The sequence below is a fragment of the Eretmochelys imbricata genome, chromosome 7, assembly GCF_965152235.1.
Source record: "Eretmochelys imbricata isolate rEreImb1 chromosome 7, rEreImb1.hap1, whole genome shotgun sequence".
Taxonomy (NCBI): domain Eukaryota; kingdom Metazoa; phylum Chordata; order Testudines; family Cheloniidae; genus Eretmochelys; species Eretmochelys imbricata.
The window spans coordinates 116,235,898-116,249,310 of record NC_135578.1 but is presented as its reverse complement, the minus strand read 5'-3'; the positions used below and the strand labels follow the sequence as shown (position 1 = coordinate 116,249,310).

The 13,413-nt window shown below is 44.0% G+C and overlaps 1 protein-coding gene across 3 annotated transcripts in view; it reads left to right on the top strand.

The window, feature by feature from the left end:
* Nucleotides 1-10,358: 10,358 nt before the first annotated feature.
* PDCD4 (programmed cell death 4) overlaps nucleotides 10,359-13,413 on the top strand; it is a 32,793-nt gene continuing 29,738 nt past the window's right edge. For all 3 annotated transcript variants that reach the window (XM_077823171.1, XM_077823169.1, XM_077823170.1), the window contains exon 1: nucleotides 10,359-10,469. The gene's annotated coding sequence lies outside the window, so the exon portion shown is untranslated. The remainder of the gene's footprint in view (nucleotides 10,470-13,413) is intronic.

Sequence of the window (13,413 nt, the reverse complement as noted above, 5' to 3'; positions counted from 1 at the left end):
GCAGCCCCTTGTGAGAGAAGCATATTCCTAGTGCTGCAAGAACAGTCCCTCAGAAACACGCCCCCCCCCCCCCCAAAAAAAAAAAACTCCACTGCACTGACCAGACTACTCTGTGTTTGCCTATATGCTGCCTTTTGCCATGTCTCAAGCACAGCTTAAGATTCCTAACCTGGACTTGGGAAGAATGAAAACCCAGCAAGGATTAGTGGTGTTGTATGTATGTAGCTTCTGCAGCACTCCAGGATCTTTTGGGATGAAAAGCAATGTATAATGGAGTACACTATTGGCATTATTAATACTATGTTGCAATTATCTAGCATCTTTTCATCCACGGATTTCAAAGCATGTTGCAAGCATCAGCTAATTTAGCCCCATGGCATCATACAAGGTATATTATCATCATCCCCATTTAGCAGCGTGGGGCAAGGAGAGGAAAGAGGCGAAGTGACTTGCCTGAGGTCACACAGTCCCTGGGAGATGTTTGAACAAAGCCCAGAACTGCTGACTCCAAGTCCCAAACCCTGAATCCTAGACCACACCCCTTAAAATAATACAGCTGGTTTATTTTTTGTATCTGTGCTGTGTGACTGGAGTGCAGGGCCAGATCAGGTACTCTGCCTTTTTAGCAGTGCAGCACAGACAGTGCAGATTCTATTCTGAGGGTCAGCACAGCCCCAAGAATTGCTCTCACTTCCAGCAGCAGCCTTGCCTTGTCTATGGGCCGCTCAGCTCAGAATGACTGGAGAGCAGAGCACACGCCCCACTCCAAACCTTGGCTATACTCCTCATCCGGAGGCTGCTGGGAGGGGGAACGACAGGTGTTGTAGGCTGGGAAATTCTCCGGCGAGCCAGGCCAGTTCCTTTACAACCTCCCTATGCCACTGAAGTGGTATAAAGGGGCCACAGCTGGTGCCAGAATCTGGCCCAAATGTGTCCACAGAAATATTGTAACAGAGTGCTCAAGATGCATCTGGCTGACGGTATCCAGTTGTTACGAAGCATGCAGGAGTCAGGGTCCTGTACCCTTGTTTCCTGCGATTCACATTCACTGTGACTCTCAGCCAACCAGTAGAACAGCAGGTTTATTAGAGATGACAGGAACACAATCCAACCCAGAGCTTGTAGGCATGAACAGGACCTCTTAGTCAGGTCCTTCAGGGGGGTAGAGAGCTTAGACCCCCCTGCTCTGGGGCTCTCCCCTTTTCTCTAGCCCACTCCAAACTGAAAGAAAAACCCTCCAGCATCCCAACCAGCCTCCCCCCAACTCCTCCTCCAGTCTTTGTCCAGTTTCCTGGGCAAAGGTGTCACCTGGATACCTTTATCCTCTACCAGTATTCTCTACCAGTATCCTGGTAGAACTACTGGGTTTCAGTGCGGCTTTCTGCTTTAAAACGGATGGAATGATGTTGGCCTAGCTGGAAAAGCAACCTCAAAAGTAGCTTTTGTAGACAAAAAATCCTGTTTCACTCATTTCCCACTCCTCCTTCACTGTCTCCTCCATCCCCTTACAGTACACTTCAAAGTGCTGCTTTTCTGGAATTGCTGTCGCTGGGGTGACAGGCACACTAGTCTGGGCTTGCCAGGAGCTTAGAAATGCAATTCTAAATGTTAAATGAGGTTGCTGTCTGAGCCAGCTGGACTGTAGGGGGCTGTGTTAGCTGCCAAAACCCAAGTGGTTGCGACACTAAGTTTGAGAATTCAACCATGCATAAGCTGATAAATTCAGTGCCTTTCATTACATTGTCTCACCTGCAAATTGTCAATACAAGTTTGGGATGCTGAACAGAGAGAGATAAGGTTGGGGGAAGGAGGAGCGATGTAAGGAGAGATTGAAGAGGAAGAGATGGCGGAGAGCAAAAGAGAGAGAAGGGGAAAAAAGAGAGACAGGAAGACATGCAAATAGCTATAAGATAGACCAGGCTCTTCTATGGTCTACAGGTCTCAGAATGTCAGTTGACCATGCTGGTATAAAATGCTCTTATGGGTGAACTATGAAGCAACTTTAAAGGTGACCTGCAAAGATATTTTGAAAATATAACGATGTATTCTAAAAGGGATAGAAATTTATTTTTCCCACATTAAAGCTGTGTTTGTCTGTTTGGTTTTGCTTTAGACATATCAGGAATGTCAAGTTTTGGCCTGCCCAGCTTTGCAGGAGGACTCGGGAGGTCTCAGATGCATAATAGGCGTTTTCTTTCAGCTTAAATTAAGTTGTGTATGTGTGTGCTGAATTTTACCACTGGCCTTCTTTCTGCCATATGTTCATTAGATATTGGGGTGAGATACCTGTTAAAATCAAACACACTCACATTTAAACATTTTGTCTCCAAAATCCCTCTCCATCTCAGTTGTTCAACTTCCAGGCTCCCATCTCCTGTCATTGTGATGGCTGCCATCTTGGGAAATAAATTGGTGACTTCCAGACCTGAAAGCATCAATTCAAATATGCAAAAAGAAAAGGAGGACTTGTGGCACCTTAGAGACTAACCAATTTATTTGAGCATAAGCTTTTGTGAGCTACAGCTCACTTCATCAGATGCATCATAAAACAATTGAGATAAAGCGCCAAGCTTTCAAGTTGAGCGCTGTAAAAGACCCATTGCCTTTGTAGATCAGGCACACAGTGGGGCATGTAACTGACACTCATCAGCGGGTTATGTCATGATTTCACTAGTTCACCACAGAGTCTTCCAATGTAAACAAAGCCTAAATTTCTAAAGTAATGCAAAAAACAAAAAGGAAAACCTACCCCTTCATCTCTCTCTCCCCTTTTTTTAGTATAATACTGTGTTATATATACCTACAATCATAGAAAAGAAATCAAGGTCACAGCCTTGTGGAAAAAATGAATGCTTGGTTTGAAAGGGTCATATATTCTGATCTCCGTCCTAAAAGTTCAAAGTGCTGCCTTGCCAATCAGCAAGAATCATTACTCAGAGAGCATGGGGATTCAAGGCCAGGGGAAAATCAAGTGTATTAAAAAAAAATTATCTGTGTAAGATGATGATTGTTGGTTCTAAGGTGAGTGAGAATGTTATAAGAATCCCAGAACACAATCTCTGTTATGTCTCCAGGAATTCACCTGGAAAATTCACTGAGACATTTGTTTTGAGATATCGGCATTGCATCCTTAACGATAAATCTCAGTGTTAGCAACTTTCATGAGTTTAATGCAAGTCTCACAGTACTTGGTGTTATTCTTAAAACCTCAGCTTCTGGAATCAAGTAATGGCAGAGGAATCTCAGCTTTCATTAAAAAAAAAAAGTAAGTTTCTAGATCCTGTGGTTGCGGAGAAAAGCTTGAAATCATGAACACAGTGCATCCTAAAGATTAATAATCCAGGTGGTAAATAAAAAACCCTGAAATATATTATGATTTTTAAAAAAACTCATGATTTGCAAGCTGGCCTCATGATTTCTTGAATCCTGGAGTGGGTAATGCTGCTGTCTTGACTACCAAAAGCTTTTTAGTTCCTGATCTGGGTGTTCCAGATAACAGTCACAAGCTCTTAGGGTTGTTTGGCACGCCTAGGATTTCTGCTATAAATATTGTTTTAAAGAATGTTTCCCCATTGCCAGGCTATCACTGAGAATGTTTATGATTTTGTCTCTACATATGGCTAGTGTAATAGAGAATATATTTTAAATCGTTTTAAACTACTAGGTAAATATAAGTCATTTAAACAATTTTATTGTAAAATACAGGCTATTTATGTGACTCTTACTATTACCGATTTTGAAGTGTACCTTACAATATTGTGTGCCTGAACTATTTTGTTGTTGTTGTCATATCATAGCTATGACTCCCCCCATCTTTCCCCCTATAATAAGCAACCAGACCTGCCCACAGTATTCAGGTGACAAAGGTGGCTTTTGTTTTTTTTTCTAATCTGTCAATTGCTTACCACTTGGTGTGACTATCAGATCATATGGCTTTCTAGACAGGAAGAGACGTTTTTGTTGTTGTTTTTTACCCCTACCTCATTCCATTTCCAAACAGATTAAACTGGATTTTCTTGGAATGACTACAATCCCAGAATGTCAATTCTTTAAACAATGCTGATGAGGTGAAAAGGTACAGCAACCAGTAAACATTCTGTAACAGTTGTCTATAGAAATGCAGACATATGATCTTATATGAAGAACAGCTACAACTGGCACATGATTTATTGATTACACACCCTGTCATATCATAGGACCTCAGCCAGTCAGTCACATTATTCTTATTATTATTAGGAAACACCTCAACTAGTAATTATAAGTGCCTCCCGGAGATCTTCTCCTGCAATAATCTAGCGGAGAAGAACAATGATCATGAGATAAAGACAATGTTTTGTCTAATTGGTATTGGCTTTTGGCTGAATTCTCTATTTGGAATTCTTTATAATATAATTGGATCACTTGATTTTTCCAATATAGTCTATAATGTGTGGAGCCCTCTGCAAAGAAGGCCTTTTCAGATGAGTGCTGCTGCTGTTAGGGCAAGAATGAACAGATAAGGTGACAACTATAATACAAAAGAGACATGTCTGGAATTGTTATTACTGTATTACAGAGCATGCCCAGAGCTTTTGCTAAGATTTCTTTTCAATTAAAAAATTTACTTATATTTTAAATAAACTCCTCTCCGCCAGCAGTGGAACAGTATAAGTGTTTCCATTTCACCAGATATTCTGAAATGTGGTGCCACCAACCTACAAATCCAGTTGGCTGAACATTGGATGTATTATGATTATTGTATTTATGTAGCTCTGTATATTATTTGTTTCTCATACTGTACAAAACACAGAGGCTGGGTCTTTGCTGCAAAGAGCTTATGAGCTAATTTAAACAAACACCGTACACAGGAAGAAAGCTCTAATTAGAGATGGGTCTGAAATGAAAAACTTTGATCTGGGTCTGTATTTCAAAGATCTCAAATTTGTCCTGTGTCTGGGGTTTTGAGTCAGACTCTTCTTTTGTTCAGATACAAGACACGGTTGTTGAAATTCTTTTCGAGTAAATCGAAGTAGGAAAATTCTGGGAAAATAAAAAAACAAACAACAACAAAACACCAGTTTTAAGAGTGTAGTATGCCATAGAGGTGCAATCTAGAATATGGGACATGGAAGGCTGTTCTAAGCCATAAGAAGTAGGTAGATGAGAAAACAGAGAAACCATTTTATAGATGGGGAAACTGAGGTATGGAAAGGTTAAATCATTCCTCCAAAGTCACACAGACAGTCAGTGACAGAGCTGAGAATAATATCCACAGCTCCTCACCATCGGAACCCCTAATTTACAATCTAGTTCACATGCACTCTACTAATGTGCACATTCTAGTAAAGCTTCAAACAAGCAGCAACAGCGTTTCCTGTTTGGCAGCCATTACAAAGGACCACGGGGAAATTTTAAACAGGACCGTAATTAATTAGCACAAACAAAGCTCAGGCATCTTAGCACCTCAACTAAACCTTTCAACCTGTAGCCATCACTGGCCAAAGTGGGATTAGATTGTTTGTTACCCAAGTAGCATTGCTATGTTTGCATCTGATTTTATTACGGCACCCAAATGCCAACACAAAGGAGGCAGAATAAATATGTATATAAGAAAATAAAACCACAAGATAAATGGGATTGTGTTTGGCAGATCCTGTTTTTTGCTGCCTCGATTGATTAATTGATACTCTAACATAGACTCCAGTCTCCACAGGCTATATTATGGTCAAACAGAACCACTGAGGTGTCTGGATCACACATGCTGCTTTTTGAAATGGTTGAATGAATAAAAAAATTGTTGAGAAGATGAAACCACTGTGTGCATTGGAATGTTATAGGACATCTCTAGCCAATTCAATTTTGTTTTTATCGATCTCTCTTGTGTTCGATCAGGGGTGGCCAACCTGAGCCTGAGAAGGAGCCAGAATTTACCAATGAACATTGCCAAAGAGCCACAGTAATACGTCAGCAACCCCGCATCAGCTCCCACCCTACTCCCAGCACCTCCCACCCACCAGCAGCCCCGCCAATCAGCACTTCTCCTTTTCTCCCCTTCAGCAGTTTTCTGGTGTGCAGGAGGCTCTGGGGGCCGAGGGGGAGGAGGGAGGGCAGGGCAGGCTCAGGGGAGGTGCTGGGAAGGGGTGGAGTGGGGGGCAGGGGCTGTGGCAGAGCCAGGGGTTGAGCAGTGAGCACCCCCTGGCACATTGGAAAGTTGGCACCTGTAGCTCCAGCCCCGGAGTCGGTGCCTAGACAAGGAGCAGCATATTAACCTCTGAAGAGCCGCATGTGGCTCCGGAGTCACAGATTGGCCACCCCTGTGTTAGAAGCTTGCTGGAAGTGGGTGAATCACAATAGCTACGATGCACATAGGGTTCAAGAACATTCAAAAGACAACTTGATGAAACACACTTGTATCAGGGTAACCTCAAACTGGCATCTGTAGATAAGTTTTAAAAGTGGACTATATCTATACAAACTGCTTACAGATCCCTGGCAGAATAACAGGGCATTCCCAGTGCTGGAGAAAGGGCTTTTCTAATTGTTTGGAGGAATTCTGGCCAATAGGTTTCTCTCCTCTGTTTATGGGCGGGCCCAGCAAGTAAGTTGAACATGCCAGAAAAGTAGTGGATTCTTTGAAAACAATCAGAGAGAGAGAATGAGAATGTAGTGAAAAGCAAAGACTAGAAAGGGACTTGTTTGCCAGAGCTTAAGCTCCAAAGGGAATCTGGCACCAGAATTATCAGCAAGATTCTCGGCAGAAGCAAGGGTGGGGACTAGTAATTGCTTTGAGTACCAACTCGCAGTTCCATGCTTGGAGGCATCATCATTATCAAGAATCCAGGTTAATAAAGCAGGCAGCAATCACCAGAGTTTAAAGACTCCAGGACAGGACAACTCAACTCAGACACTTTGCACCTGAAACAAGGATCCAGCAGAAACCATTTAGAAAGGATTATTTCCAAGTGACTTTGGATAACTTAATTCCATCTGAATTATAAAACTGGGTGGAAAGGAAAATTCTGTTTATTTTACCTTTGGTTTGTTAGAATATTTGCTGTGCAATATTAGTCCTGGTAGTTACAGAGATGGGGAGAAATATATCTAATTGGTTGCAAACTAAGTATTTGTGTGGGCATTCAGTGTTTACTAAATCTTGGATATATTTGCAGCATCTATGTGTCTGTAAGTGTATGTGCTCCAGTTGAGTTGAGATTTATGATGGTTGATATCAATGCTCTGAGTAGGGATATTCAACAAGAAAAAATGCTTTTTATCTCATGGAAATACCCAGGACAACATCAGAGTTCTCATCCTCTCGTGACAAGTGACCCTACCTTTAGCAAGTGCTCCAGTCCTAAATAGCCTCTTAGAATCCCTTCTGCAATTTTACACAGCACTTCAAAGGGTGCAGTGGGAATTGGTGCAAAGGTTTATTGGGGTGTCTTTGGCAAAAGCCTCCTCCTCTGCAGTTCCTTATTATTAGAGTCCAAACCTCCTCACCTAAGTTCAGCCAAACTCCCATTGACTCCAGTAGGAATGCTATACACAATAAAGTTGTATGGTATTCACTGAGGCGCACACAACTGCCAGTAACTGAATAAATCCATTTTGCAGCAAATGTCTAACACAAGAGAGATCAATAAAAACAAAAATGTCTAACACAAGAGAGATCTGAATTGGCTAGAGATGTCTCATAGCATTCCAATGCACAAAGTGGTTTCATTTTCGCTGTCTACCCTGAATATGTGTTGTATGTACTAGATTCATCATTTCAGGACTAGACGGGATCAGTCTGCTGGGTTATCTTCCACTCCACAGGTTTCAGAGTAACAGCCGTGTTAGTCTGTATTCGCAAAAAGAAAAGGAGTACTTGTGGCACCTTAGAGACTAACCAATTTATTTGAGCATGAGCTTTCGTGAGCTACAGCTCACTTTATCGGATGCATCCGATGAAGTGAGCTGTAGCTCACGAAAGCTCATGCTCAAATAAATTGGTTAGTCTCTAAGGTGCCACAAGTACTCCTTTTCTTTCCACTCCACAGCGTCCCTTCTTCCCCTCAAGTAGAGGAGTTATATCTGTCTCGCCTCAGGCTTTGGTGTGATATCTCAGACCTGGTGCCAGAATCTCAAAATGTTCAGTGCTGCAACTCTGGAGAAAATAGGGTGACCAAATGTCCCGATTTTATAGGGACAGTTCTGATTTTTGGGTCTTTTTCTTATATAGGCTCCTATTATCCCCCAACATCGTCCCGATTTTTCACATTTGCTGTCTGGTCACCCTGGGAGAAAACAACAACAAAAACAACAACCAAAAACAAAAAAAGGGAGGATGAGGAAGATGTATCCCACAAAGGCAGACTGCAAACAGGACAGTTCTTGCCCTAGTCTAATCTGGAGTCACTTAAAGATAAGAAATATATTATTTTCCTGATTTAAAAAAACCAAAAGTATTTCATTTATTTCAAATTATTTTTGGTTATTTGCCAAAGAGAAAATTTGACGGTCGGGTGTTGCGTGGTAGCCAGAAAAGCTCAAGCTTTTCAATTTCCTCACTGTAGGCAAATACAGCAGGAATGTACTGCTGTTGTAGGGCTAGCCTTACTTGGTAGGTTTTATGATTTAACCTGCATGGGACCAATTCATCTCTCTCCCCACTTCTGGGTTCCTACACACCCTGTTTACATATAACATTCTCCCTCCACCAGCCACTTCCTGCCTGTCTGCTCAAGGTGTGTTCACCCTGTCTCACACTTTGGACTCAGCAACCTCTAACCTAATCTAAATTGGTCTGCCTGTTTGAGGTCTATGTGCCTTTCTCGAAAGTATCAGGTTGGCTTTAATAATCCTCTTAAATGGGCTGGGAAATCAGGAGATAATGCTAAAGCACAACATTACAAGTGGGTGAGGGCAGCAAGCGAACTGAGTATCTGCCACATAGCCCTCAATGGGATGATGGATGGGTATCAGTGATTTAACTCGCATGGAACCCATGCTATGGCTAGTGGGTTGAGTATGCGTATGTGACAGAGAGCCACTGGAAGTGCAGTGCACTATGCAGCTGCATAGATCACACAGACTGCCTTAAAGCCACCTTTATTCTAGTTACGGCGTAAGAACGTCCTGTACCAAGCAGATCTGTCTGGTGTTCTGCAGGGCTAAACTGAGGATGGGGCAAAAGAGCATAGGATGCATTATGACAATGCGTTATTTTATTGTGATATAAATTCATAGTGCCATGCTGGGGTTTTTGTTTTGTTTTTTGGCTCCTTTCTTAACAGCAGGGGCCTTTCCCTAAGTCTTCTTCACTAAGTGTTACATTACATTTTCTCTAGTTTATACTGAGAAATCGTGCATTTGATGACCTCTATTGACCCCAATACCTTCTCTTCGCCCTCTTGACTTATGTTTTTTCTTGCATGTATTTTGGATTGTTACCGAACTAGGTTTTCCCAGGATTGTCCCTTTTTTGAGGTAACTGTCCTGTGAAATCTGTGAGGATGCTCAATAAACACTGCCTGCTGTCCAGGTTTTTGGGCTCAGCATCATCCCAAATGTCCTGTTTTTTTGTACCTTAGAGGTGGCATCCTTATGTGTATTAGATGGCAGTGCCTCTGTGCCATAGGCCATAAACGTTTATGGGACTGAACAATAACAATTATTCCTCCGCTTGAGATCCCTGTATTTAACTGCTATTAATAAGGTTCTTTGGGAAGGCAACTGCCCTGCTCTCTACCCCTGGTGAGTACACTGGCCCCCATTAGTTTTGCAGTGGATGGGTGAATAAACCAGCAATTGCTGGCTGATTGGGGTGATGAATGCGCTTCCAAATGGAGGGTGGTAGATTGGTGGGCTTTTGGCCATTGGCAACATAAGTTCCTGCCACCCTATGCTTATTTAGATCAGACCCATACAAGGTGCCGGGGGATAGAACTGGCGGAGGCAATTTGAGTCCCAATACCTCCTCATTCTAGCACCTGAGGAGCCCACCCCACAACTGCATAAGACCCTATGGGGTGGCAAAGACCCCTTCTGCCTTGTATATGTCTCCTCTTAACAGGCCTGGGGAGTTTGATCACTCCTCCCCCTTCCCAGACAATGTCCTGGGGGCAATAGAATGATGTGTAACCCACCCTCCCTTCCCACTAGGTTGGACCGCCCCTGCCCTCCCCACCCCAACACACAATGGTTCCTTCCTGTTCCCCGCTGGACACACCCACCCCCGCCCCTTCCGAGCAGATGGTGTCGCCCTCCCTCTTTGTCGGTTGAGTACCCGCCTTCTCTTCCGCCCCTTTCCCGACCCCTCGCCCTCTGATTGGCTGCGGCGGGTGGAACCCGCCGACCAATCCGCGGCGGCCGCTCGCTGCCGTGTCGCTGGGCAGAACAAAACAAAAACAAACCGGGCAGCTCACGGGGCTGCAGAGCGAGGCAGGCAGCGGCTGTGGGGAGCGGCGGGGACGGGGCAGCCCCGGGGACCGCCGCCGCCGCCTACGGTAATGGGAACCCCGCCCTCCCGCTCCCGCTCGCGGCTCCAGGGAGCGCCCCCTCCGGGAGGGAGGACGCGGGGTCTCTTCCTATTGGGAAGCCCCCTCAGATGGGGCGGGGATTGGGGGTCTTCGCGCCTCTCCGGAAGCCTCCTCAGGCGGGGAAATTCGGGATCCTTCCCCGGAAGTCTCTGAGGCGAGGGGCGGGGGCGTGTTCTGGGCTCCACGCCCCTGCTGGCCGGGTGGGCGTGCGGGGTCCTTCCCCGCTCTCCTCAGACTTGTTCACAGACCCTCCCCGCCGCTTCGGCTAAGGACACCACCACCCCCCCCCCCAGGCGGGAGGGGGGGGGGGCCTTGCTCCCACCCGCAGGGAGAGGGTGGTGTGGGGTCTTCACGCCCCCTCCCCGCTCTGTCCCCCGGGAGGGAGGGATAGTGGGGGTGGTGTGGGGTCCCCCCAGGAAGGAGGGGGTAGTGGGTCGTCAGCAGGGGCGATGATGGTGGTGAGGGGGCACCTCCGCTACCCTGTTTATTCCCTTAAAAACACCTCCTAAGAAGCAGTGCCCTGAATGGAGCCAGTGGTCTTCATCGCAAAGATACAGTCGTTGGCATCTGTGGGGAAGGGGTCATCCCCCAGCCCCTCTGCCCAGTCTGGCTGGGCAAGGATGCGGTGTCAGGCATGCTGCCCCCCAAAACAGCACTAGGATTGAATTGGTTACTGGGGAGGAGGGAGCCTGGTTTAGCTCTTGAGAGTGTTGATAACTTGGCAAGGATCTGTATTTTGAGCCTGCCACGCTGTAAAGTCACTTTCTTTTCTTGTAAAGGCTGAGCTGGCTGCGGCATCTTTAAAAACTAAACCAACTAGCCACATCTGTATGAAAACCACTTCCCCTGTTATTCCTGCTACTTTAAAATGTGCGTTTTAAGACTTGTGTTGGAGGTGGATTGGTATATGTTTAACTGTACGTGTGAGGTCTTTTTTGAATAAGTAATATTTTAGGCTGTTTAAACACCCCTTCCTATACAATTAGCACCTAGTGTTTATATAGAGTATTCTGTGCTATAAAAGTGTATGTATGTGTAAATATCAGATGGAAACTGATCTTCTTACAGTACAGCAATGAGCACATGGCCACAAATTTTTTTTGCTATAACACTATGTTTTCACAAGTCCACAACCTTGAAATGTTCACAGTTCAGGCTGGAGGTTTTCATGCTTGGTCTCTGCTCAAAGGGAGGAAAATATGTTGTGAAGTTTAAGCAACACTTCTTTGGTTGTGTTTAAATGTGACTGCAGCAAAATGGCTGAAGTTTAAAAACACGATCTAGCATTAATTATCAGTACCTTTTGCTTGATGTTGGGGAAGGGGGAAATACAGTTTTAGAAGTAAAAAGAAAAGGAGTACTTGTGGCACCTTAAGAGACTAACCAATTTATCTGAGCATAAGCTTTCGTGAGCTACAGCTCACTTCATCGGATGCATACTGTATGCATACAGTGTGCATCCGATGAAGTGAGCTGTAGCTCACAAAAGCTTATGCTCAAATAAATTGGTTAGTCTCTAAGGTGCCACAAGTACTCCTTTTCTTTTTGCGAATACAGACTAACATGGCTGTTACTCTGAAACCTAGTTTTAGAAGTGATTGCCATATCAAGCATACTCAAAAATGATTTTTAATCTAGAGATTTTTAGAGTTTTCTGAAGCCTTTTTCCTTATCTAACCTCACTGTAAATTCTTGGCCAGGGACACATTGGTGTACATTTGCTTATGTTAACCTACTAGTGGGACTGCTTGGATGCAGGTGATCATGAGTTATGTACCCGACTGATGAGTGCGGTTTAAGTACCTACACAAATAGAAGTGCCTTATTGAAATATTCACAACTGAATGATCCGGAAAAGCTCCTTGTCCATCAGAGACCAGAGAAATAGACTTGAGAAAAAACCAAGACACCACCTCCCTCCAAAACAAAGCCCCCCAGGATCTGATGGTTTTTAGAGTCTTTGCAGCAGTCTGCAATGTTCTTCAAATTCTTAAGTTCGATACTTTTTTTTTTTTTAATTTAAGTCCCCCTGTTGTCTTGTCTACCTGTAGATTGCGAGCTCTCTGTGGCAGAGACTGTTTTGTTTTTTATTTCATAGTCAAAGCACAATGAATACTTGGTCCTTGATGGAAGTTCATTGGTGCTACCATAATATAAATAATAATAATAATAATAAAAAAACTAGCCAGTATGTTAGTGGACCCAAGGATTGGGCTTGTAAAACCTCCTTGAAAAGGCAACTGACACAATTGTCTATCTGGCCCGAGGAAGGGACACAGAATAAGCCAGTTTGACTTCAGATACATCAATCAGGAACGACCCTGGCAGTGAGCAAATTTGTGCCATTTGGATCCAAGGTCCACGATTGTAGTACCTAAATCTTCTCTGGGTGCTGAGGCCTCATCTCTTCCATTGTTGGAGTGTTACTCTTGCTGAGGATGATTTGGGCTTTTAAGGAACTTATCTTTGTTAATATTGGAAGTTACCCATATAACAAGACACAAGGTACCGAGCAGGAATTTGCTGATGTATTGGTGTTGGATACTCCTCTGTTCTGCTGGAACAAGCCAATGTAGGTACTTTCTCAGTGCATGACTCTTGGCTCTAAGGAAGTCAGTACCACAGTAAGAAGCTGTAAGGCTGTCTTCAGCAGTCTCCTAAGCCTTGAGCAAATCTCCATTTTGAGAATGTTTTGGGGCTGCCCTCAAACATAAATTAAAATGTTGGAATTTTAGAGTTTACTCTGCGGGGCTAAGGTGGCATCAGTCTCAGGAGTATGAATATGCAGAAATAAACCTCTTGAACCACATAGTAGTTTTGAGTAATCTGTCATTAACTTACATAATGTTGATATGCATTACTTTGTTCATATTAACAACTCTGCACTACAGATCTTGTCTCTAAAGGCTCC